Consider the following 10,885-nt stretch of genomic DNA (forward strand, 5'->3'; position numbering starts at 1 on the left):
ATCTCTCTCTCCCTCTCTCTCTCTCTCTCTCTCTCTCTGTTGTTACCTGTGTGTCAGGTGATCATTACTAATCTAATCTCACCTCCATTCAGAACCAATAAATAAATAAACATCAATGTGTTCACTTACGGAATGAGCCTCAATGTAATGAAATGTGTGTGTGTGTGTGTGTGTGTGTGTGTGTGTGTTAGAGTAATGGATCCATAATCTAATACACACATTTTAATGTTTTTATCGTTAGAAGAAGGAGGAGCCGTGTGTTAATAACAGTATTGGTGAATCCCAGTACTCTGTGTGTGTGTATGTGTGTGTGTGTGTGTGTGTGTGTGTGTGTGTGTGATAACCTGAGTTCCTGATATAGATTTTTGTTGATTAATTCTCTATAGCAGCAGCTCTGACAGTAGCGCAGGTTTATATTAATGCACTCGTTCTGATACGATATCGTTTCCATAGTAACAGCTCATTCACAGGGACGTGTACAGCGACGCTCCACTGATAATAAACTGATTAAAAATGTGTACAAATATTCTATAATGAGACTTTTATGTAACATGTATGGAAGGAGTCTCCAGTGTCAGCGCTTTGTAACAGTCAGAGGTAAAGCTGGAAGTTTTCCGACGTCTTCAGGACAGAGGAGTTTACGCTTCTTCGCGGTTTCTCACTAACATGCGGAACAAGCTGCGATTTATTTTTTCTCTTATTAACTTGAAGAGAGAGAATAAAGAGACGCTGGTGAGGGAACGAGTGTTTATAGCTGCTGTAACGTAAGTGACAACAGGAACTAACTTGTTTCACAGAACATTAAATGTAACTATAAACGGATAAAAAGTATGATGTATCGTTCTTTAAAATAGATTTGTTGGTAAGCTGCTGTAGTATAAGAGGAGTAAAACACTTGAGGACATGCTGTTATAGGAAAATAATCAGCTTCAGTTGATTAACAGTGGTAAGAGCAGCAGTAACCCCACGTGGTTGTTGATTATTTTCCGAGAACTGCACAACACACACAGTGTTACATATTTATTGTGTTACAGATGATTATAATGTCCATTAAATTCACACTTCAGTTCTCTGTTATATCCACTCTTGTTTGTGATGCATCACACTGCAAGCCTCGAATGTTGTGGTTATTTTCCTGCAGGAGGAGGATGATGGAAGATAATGGATACACACACACACACACACACACACACCACTCGTACAGAGATAACGAGTGTGTTGGCGAGCTGCCTTGTGTTTTTCAGACACAGATCTAAGCTGCACATGTCACACTGTCTCTACAAAAAGCTTCATTCATCTCCATCTGTGTGTGTGTGAGTGTGTGTGTGTGTGTGTGTGTGTGTGTGTGTGTGTGAGTGTGTGTGTGTGTGTGTTTACAGATCAGGCTATCTTGATATTGCAATTTAGTTTTCACTTTCAATTACAGTTTGGTGCAAAAGTTTGTGTCCCCCTGGAACCTGGAATGGAAATGAAGCTGTTCAGAGGAGATGGAAAAATGCTGGAGGCAAAAAATAAAATTATTGGAGAATATTTATATTAAATTCAGAAAGGGGGTGAAAACTTTTGCACTGATCTAATTTTTTTTGTCACTTTTAATATCTTAGCATACAATACCTGACAAATCTTATAACCGAATACACTAAACGTCATTCTCACTTTCACACTAGCATACGTTTCATTTTTATTTAATTTATATTTTTTTAATTATTATTTTAATTTGGATTTTATCCTAAATTATTTTGATATATTTTCTTCAGATATTATTACATGAAAATACATAAAATAATTTGTATTACTTATTTTTATTTCTTTTTTTACAACACATTTATTCTGTTTCTGCTTGTGTGTGTGTGTGTGTGTGTGTGTGGTGCATTACTTCATACTCTCTTAAACTGCATTATCTCATTATCTATTACACACACACACACACACACACACACACACAATCGATCTGTTAGAGGAAATCGCAGCACGATGCTGCTGCTCACACAGTTTGATGAATCACACTGAAGCAAACGATTATGGAGATGGACATTGACCACCACACACACACACACACACACACACACACACACACAAGTACACACACACACAAGTACACACACACAAACTAAAATAAATATCATTGATATAAACACCGCTGTGGTGCAGCTTCACTGGTAATAAATCAGTGTGACTGGACTTTAATCAGTCCCCTAACAGGACTTTAATCCCCTAACAGAAGACCTGCTCTGAACTTACTGAAGGTTCCTGCGCTAAAGATTCTGGCCAAAGGCTCCTGTCTTAAATTTCTTGAGCTAAAATCCCTGCGCTAAATTTATTTACTATATATAAAAGACTTGACCGTGGCATACTAGCTAATTGAATCATTAGCTAGCTTAGGTTTATGTTTGGCAGGTTTTTTTCACCTGGTTGCCTAGCAACAGTGCTTTCATAACGTTAATCAATATCACGAATTCTCGAATTTTATTCGAAGCTTTCAGAAATTTTTCCTTTTCCAAAACGACATCTCGTACAGTCAAATGATACCTGTGTGTATATATACTGTATAGATAACATACAGTTCTGTGCAAAAGTCTTGGCACCCTAATTTTTTTTTTTTAGTTCAAACTTTGTTATAGAGTTTTATTTTCTGACTTCTACATTATTGATTCAGTACAATAATTACATGTTCCAGAAAAATGTTTGTATGTCAGTAAAGAAAGCAGCAGATTCCATAAGAGACACTTTTCAGATAAAAACATAATGAAGGCTGCTGGGTTTCGCTGCAGAAATAAGAAGCGAGTCGACAGTCAAAGTCTCCAGAAGAACTGTGGCTGCTTCTGCAAGATGCTCAGTAACACTTCCAGCTCATTTCCTTATAAAACTGCACACACTGCACCTCAGATACTGCTTTATTTATTTAAAGTGAAGGATCGTCACATTAAATACTGACTTTGTTTCATTTATTACTGTTTACTGCTCTTTATAGAATTTTTTTTAATGTAGAAACATTTAATTTCATTATTTTTGAAGGCGTCTTTGCTCTACAGCTTTTCTTTACATGTGCCTAAGACTTCTGCACAGTACTGTATGTATGTGTGTGTGTGTGTGTGTGTGTGTGTGTGTGTGTACAGGGAAAAGCAGTGTTATAGAGTGAGTAATGCCCATACATCTGAACTGCGTGTGCACCATGACATTAATAATGATATAGCCACAAACTAAATTACAGAATCTCAGCCTCTGGAGTTTCGCTCGAGGCTGTGTCGTCATTCACGACGTTCTGCTTCACTGAAATCATGAGCTGGTTCTTCAAAAACTTTTTACAAATCCGAAGTTCATCATTACTGCAACTCCAACATGACACAAACGCACAAAGAGTCCACAAGAACTTATTTACGCTAATTCTCCGAGAATAAGAGCGCCGTTAGCGAACAGATGTCACCGGAACGACACGATAAACAGCAGAATGTGGCAGCACATGTTCATTCACAAGCAGCTGATCACAATGAGGCGCAAAAATAAATATAAAAAGGACATAAACACACGGCTGCAGTTCCATCACGGTCACTCGCGAGCTTCAGGAACTTCAGCGAGCAACAGAAGCTGAACAGATCTGATCTGATGCCACTGGGGAAAAATAACACATTAAAGTTATTCAGCTGGAAACAGAGCTGGTGATTTCGAGGCAGAAGGAGACGAGAATCAGCGAAAAAAAGTCCATATATATAAAAAAACACGCTTTATTCACAGTTCAATATAGAAAATACACCAATCTCACAGCGCAGTCAGATTTCAACACATACAGATTTTCATTCACTAACATTATTTATAGAATTATTTAAAAAGAATATATTAAACACTGTAAAAAAAAATCGTCTTCACAGGTAAAGTTAAGTATCTGATTACAATCGCACTTCTTACTTTACTCAACTTCTTCAACAACGCATTAAAAAACGTGTGTAAACTTTGATACGGTGAAGTTTTCTGTAAGCAGACATTAATTTCTGTAACATGTATGGAAGGAGTCTCCAGTGTCAGCGCTTTGTAACAGTCAGAGGTAAAGCTGTGACTTTTCTGTCCTCTTCAGGACAGAGGAGTTTACGCTTCTTTGCAGTTTCTTGCTAATGTAACAAGCTGCGTTTTCTTATTAACATCGAGAGAGAGAATAAAGAGAGGCTGGTGAGGGAACGACTGTTTATAGCTGCTATAATGTAAGTGACAACAGGACCTAACTCGTTTCCCATAACATTATATGTAACTATAAACGGATAAAAAGTATGACATGTCGTTCTTTAATAAATATGAAATTGTAATCGCTTATAAATTGCTGGAATAAAACAGTTGGGGACGTGGTGTTATATTGATTATTTTACTATAACAGCAGCACACACAGCAGTTTATTCTTTATTGGTCACTTCCTGTTATTGTGTGTGTGTGCGCGAGTGTGTGTGTGTGCGCGAGTGTATGTGTGTGCGCGAGCGTGTGTGTGTGTGCGTGTGTGTGTGTGCTCAGTGAAGTGTTGATGTTACAGGAGAGGATGTAAATGAGGGAAATGTACCTCGAGATGGAACAACTCCCAACTACATCCTCAGTGTGTGTGAAAAGAAACGAAACACCGTCCTGACTGTCACCTACACACACACACAAACACACTCACTCACACACACACACTCACACACACATTCCTCGACCCGCTCCTCACACACACACACACACACACACACACCTGTAACCGTTCCTTTTGAGTTTTGCACAGAAAAACCGAGCAGCTCCCTGAACACCGTCCCGCTCTGCGCGTGGAGGTTGAGGTCACTGTCTCTCCACCGAGATTCCTCCATAACACACAGCGCAGCATCTGATGCGTTACATCGGATCACAAATCTAAACAAATTCGATGCAGAACTGGATCTCCACACACCTCTGACGTCTGCTGAAAGAAGGGATGGATTGCAGATGCACTTGTTGATATTCTGAAGATGAACAGATTCGGAGTCGTTTATTATTCCACGCTAGTTTTCAGTCTTTTAGTTGAGGAGTGTGAAGAAAGCGTTAAAGGCAGTTCTTGTCTTGTTTTATGTTCGGATTTTACCACTGCAGTGTGATTACCTGATAGCTGGTTTTTTTGTCTTTTAGGAACTACACTTTATTTGTCTACAGTGCAGGCATGGTTAGCTTTCTTAAATATGTGCACTCAGGATCAGTCTAGATGATCAGATGAACTGTGTCTGCCGTTTGTCTTTACAGGATGTTGCTACCTTCACTTCACTTTTAAATTAGCATTGTAAGCTGATTCTGCTCTCTCTCTCTCTCTCTCTCTCTCTTTTACTCATTTTCACAGGAGTTCCCGACTGAAATCTCCTGATCTACACGCGTCACCTCCCAGCCCTGCACTTCTGAACGTGTTCAGAAACCTCTCCTTGGCTTGGAGGATATCAGACCAGAGATTTTACTGTTATAGTTTTTTATTGTTAAGTGAGCAAGGACAAATCAATGACGTACAAGCGTAGCGAGCACTGGCCTTTTCGTTTCTGCTTTAGAAAGCAATATGATGAGATAATCTTGATATTGTGATCTTTTTCTAACACTGATTTGCTGGCAGTTTGTTGGGAAACACAACACTGAGATACATGTCATATAGCAGAGGTATGATATTTTGGTCACTGCTTTCCCTGTTGCCTGTTTCGTGACCTTTTACTACACCGATTGTCCCTTTATCTCTCTCATGGCCTCATGTGCTTATGCACTGCCATGTAGGATGTGTGTTTGGAAAAGATCTGCAATGGGCAAGAATGAAGAACTCTTACACACTAAGTTTTACATATTTAGTTTAAAAAAATAATTATACTGAGTAATAGGAATAAACTGTTTGTGTTCTAGACACTCATTCATTTAAGCAGTACACACTTACATATAAACACTAAACACTACAACCGCAAGATGTACAGATTTCTGACCTTTGACTTTACAAAATTTAAAATATAATAAAGAATAAAATAAAAATGAAATAAAGATAAAGAAATAAAAATGAAATAAAGAACTGTGTATTGAGTTTGTCAGGAGTGCTGAATACAGTGTATTGAAATTTAGAAAAATGAAAGCAGCAAGAATCTCCATCAATCAGTGCAGACTTTTTAATTTATTATTATTATTTTATTTTATTTTATTCTTTATATTAAAAGTTACTTTTTGTTTGTAGAGTTTTGTTGGGGGATTAGTAGTTTTTGTTTGTAGAGTTTTGTTGGGGGATTAGTAGTTTTTGTTTGTAGAGTTTTGTTGGGGGATTAGTAGTTTTCATAGGGTTTTGTTGGGGGATTAGTAGTTTTCATAGGGTTTTGTTGGGGGATTAATAGTTTTCATAGGGTTTTGTTTGGGGATTAGTAGTTTTTGTAGGGTTTTGTTGGGGGGATTAGTAGTTTTCGTAGGGTTCTGTTGGGGGATTAGTAGTTTTCGTAGGGTTTTGTTGGGGGATTAGTAGTTTTCGTAGGGTTCTGTTGGGGGAGGCTGCTGTCATCATGTTGACTGTGTTTGTCTTCCTCTCTGTCTCGGACGTTCTCTCTCCTTCTCCCCTCCTGCATCGGGCTTCTTGACTCACTGGATCTTGACAAATTGCCTTTTCTGGGCTTCTGTCCTTCCTCTCATCCATGATGGACCATTTGTCTTCTTTCTGATGGTCTCAGTCCAGAGTGTCCATCATTCCATCATTCTGTGTCTCTTTGCTCTCAACTGGTCTGGTGTCAGTCCGCTGTTTCCTCCCTGCATTCAGTTCAGTTGTGGGACAGAATGAGAGAAATCGCTATGCAAGTGCTGTTATACTAAATATCAGAACTCTCGGAACGCCGCTTGTCCAATCAAATTAGTGGACCGGGACCGGAACTATCTGTTACATAATTAAGCAATAATGCACTCGCAATCGTGCGGTTAAACTCGGCTGTGATTCGGCTGTAGGCACGAGGCTGTAGGTGATCACAGCCGTGGTGATGTTCAGTATAAACGCATGATTGCGAGTGTGATGTTGCTTTTACACGCAGCAGTTTACTGTATAGATTTTTATTGATTTGATGTAAATCTGCTTTGAACGGTGCGACAGGAACAACACTGAAAGTCATTATGTGACTCTGCATAAGTTTAACAGCAGTGTGGACGTGTGATCAAGGCTTTAATTCCTGATCTTCTTCTTCTTCTTCTGCGGCGTCTCAAGGCCACCTTCACGTCCATCAGCGTGCTCGGAACCAGAATCTCCACCACAAAGAGTTCCACATCAAAATACTTTTTCACTTTCAGCTCGCAATCCCACGTTCAAAGCCTCGGAAGGATGAAACTTGGAGACCTCCCGCTGTTCATGTGGAAATGAGAAATCTGTGCTGGGATGGAAATCTCGCACACACACATTCACACACACTCACACACAATCTATCAGCATGTTATCAAAGGTACACTACACGTTTATGCACACATACATCGCTCACGTCGACTCCGTCTCGTCCGGAACGCCGCAGCCGGAATGCTGATGAGCGCTGAAGGAGGAACGGCTTCGATACGCGGGACAACAGAATGTCGAGCGTCTCTCGCGCGCGCACACACACACACACACACACACACACACACACACACTGTGATCTGGTACAAGCTGACACACCTCATAACATCTCCTAAACTCGTCTATAAAATAAATATATTTTGGTAATAAACTGTTTATAAGCAGGTAATGCATAGTTTATGAATGAAAAATTGTCATGCGTTTTTATATATTAGTGTCTTATATTACGGAATTAGCATTAAATATACTGACAGTTTTTACAACAAATAATAAAAACGTTGACAGAGTTTCTCAATTTGAAGAATTAATTTCTTAATAAAAATGAGGAAACTTTCATTATAAACTTTTATTATAATGTTTTAATCTGATACCTGAAGCGTTAATACAGTTATACAACACTGATTCATTCATACATTAACAATTAATAAACTATATATTACTTATTCATAAATAGTTTATTACTAAACCTTAAGGTTAAAGCTCAAAACTTCATTACGATCTTTTCATTTCCCATCAGAGTAGAACCCAAAGAACCCTTGAAGAACGCTTGAAGAACCCTTGAAGAACCCTTGAAGATCCCTTGAAGATCCCTTGCTTCTGAGTGGCTTGTGAGGGACAGCAGCAGCTTCCTTCAGGTTTGTGTTCATCACCTTTATTTTTGTTGTGTTTGCATGTTTCTTTTACTTTTTACTTTCTTTCACATATTACAGATTTTTTTTTATTTTGTTTGGCCAGCTTTTTTGTTTGTTTTTTGTTTGTTTTTTGGCTAGTTTGTTTCTTTTCCCATGTCTCTTTGTTTACATTTTCCTTTTTGGCTATCATGGTTTGTTTTACTTCCTGCATCACAGCCTTTATTGTTGTTGTTATTGTTGTTATTGTTGTTGTTGTTGTTGCCCATCGATTTTTCCTGCACATCTCTGCGTGGTTCTTCTCCCATGTCTCCGCACAGAAGAGTTTTGTTTTTCTGGCTTTTTTCCTTTTAGGCTAGCATGATTATTTTTCCTCCATCTCCACACATCACATTCTTTTCTAAACATTTTTGGCTCCCCTTCTTCTTCTTTTTTTTTTTACATCTTCTCCATGCATCACAGTCTTTTTAGTTCTTTCATGGTTCTTTCTCCTCATCTCCACACATCACTGTTAGTTATTTTTGTTCTTTTTGGGTTTCTTTCTCTTCATCTCCACACAACTCCACAGTTGTTTTTTGTTTTTTGCCTAACATGGTTCTTTCCCTTCTTGTTTTAGCTAGCGCAGTTCTTCTCCCGCTCTTCACACATCACAGCTGCTTATTTTGGCTAGCTTATTTTTTTGGCTCTTTATATTTTTATTTTGATTTATTTCTTTTTGGCTCTCATGGTTCTTTACTCTCATCTCCACAAATCACAGATGTGAATCTCAGCTCCGCCTCTGCAGGATGTCCGAGTGCGACTCTCCTCTCTATTATCCACAGCTTATAGAAGTGAATAAGTAATAAATGAAAATCAATATTATTTACAAACTAGACAACTTTCTGTGAAACATCTAAATTAGTTTTATTGCTCACTGTCATCACTGAAGCATGGTGGTGGTAGCATCATATTCAGCGTCACGACTGTGTCATATTCTTTACATTTTTAAATACAGGATTAAATGGTGCTCTCCAAGAAAAGGTGCTCTGGGTTCTTCCAGGAACAGGTGCATTTATACTGAGATCACATGACACTTTAATGACGTACAGGTCATTAGTACCAGTGGTTAAGACGTGGTTAAGACGTTGGACTTCTGATCGGAAGGTCGTGAGTTCAAATCCCAGCACCACCAAGCTGCCACTGCTGGGCCCTTGAGCGAGGCCCTTAACCCTCAACTGCTCAGTGTATAAATGAGATAATTGTAATTCGCTCTGGATAAGAGCATCTGCCAAATGCCATAAATGTAAATGTACAGGTCGACTCTGTCACTTCTGATGGTAATTTAGGAATGTCACAGTAATGGGGGTGAATAATTATGCAATCACGACTTTTTACAATTTCTATTTGTAAATAATGGCCTAATTTGTGTAGATTCATGACATAAATTCCAATTAAGTTCACATTTTTTCAATTTCTGGGTGAAGGAGGAATAGAAACATATACATCTACTTTACAGTTTATTACAAAAAAATAAATAAGAAGGCAACATAATAATAATAATAATAATAATAATAATAATAATAATGATAATAATGATAATAAGAGGGCAGAATATCACACCTGAGAGAATTTAAAAGCAGTTTCGTGGATGTGAAAGACACTGGATCTAGTTATAAAGGTAAAAGATGGGCATGTTTGTGATTAGAGGATATTTATATTATATCAGTGTTTGAAAATTTATACCCCCTTACTAAATATTTATATCACATTTGGAAAGGGGGTATAAACTTTCAAACACTGATATAATTTTCATATTTGCATTAATAATGAATTAAAATGCAGTTTTGCAACTTCTGTGGAACTGAAATCACTAAATATGTGTTTTTGTTTCAAATGAAATTTCCTTTTCTTCTTCATTTTGAGAAGGGGTGCACATACTTTCTCACTCGGCTGTATATACTGTATATTAGCGTACGTTCTTCCTGCTCAGGACTTTTTCTTTCGTGTGCTTGAGTTTGCGCAGCGACAGCGAGAGGCGGCTCTCAGCTCGGCGTGTTTCAGTGTCCTGGGGCTCGACGTTACAGAAACGCTGACGGATCAGAGGCGAGATACGGACGGAGGAGATCGTTATCCTTCTGCTCAGAGTCACACGCCGACGTTTTACTGAGCTGGAGGAAAACCAGCCGCCTGAAGCTGGAGGAAATAAGGAGAAGGTCCGATAAAGAGAACTCCTTCTGCGCTACTTCATTTAGTCTCGGAGCGTTACCGTGGCGATGCAGAAAGTGCTCAAAAGAGCAGAATAAAAAAATACTGAGTGGTGCGATGAAGTGTTTTAATCCTCGTACAACACAGCAATTTATTAACGATTACAATTCTTTATTCATTAAAAAATACTTACTTTTTATCCATTTATAGCTGCAATGAAGGTTCATAAAGTTCTCACTTACGTTATAGCAGCTATAAACACTCGTTCCCTCACCAGCGTCTCTTTATTCTCTCTCCTGAAGTTAATAAGACAAAAAATAAACGCAGCTTGTTCCGCATGTTACTGAGAAACCGCAAAGAAGCGTAAACTCCTCTGTCCTGAAGATGTCGGAAAAGTTACAGCTTTATCTCTGACTGTTACAAAGCGCTGACACTGGAGACTCCTTCCATACATGTTACATAAACACATTTCTGCTTTCTAACGTTTTTAAATCCGTGGGAATGAGCAGCTCTTGCAGAAACCGTAACGCATTAATATAAACCTGCGCTGCTG

Source organism: Pangasianodon hypophthalmus, chromosome 7 (genome assembly GCF_027358585.1).
Source record: "Pangasianodon hypophthalmus isolate fPanHyp1 chromosome 7, fPanHyp1.pri, whole genome shotgun sequence".
Lineage (NCBI taxonomy): Eukaryota > Metazoa > Chordata > Actinopteri > Siluriformes > Pangasiidae > Pangasianodon > Pangasianodon hypophthalmus.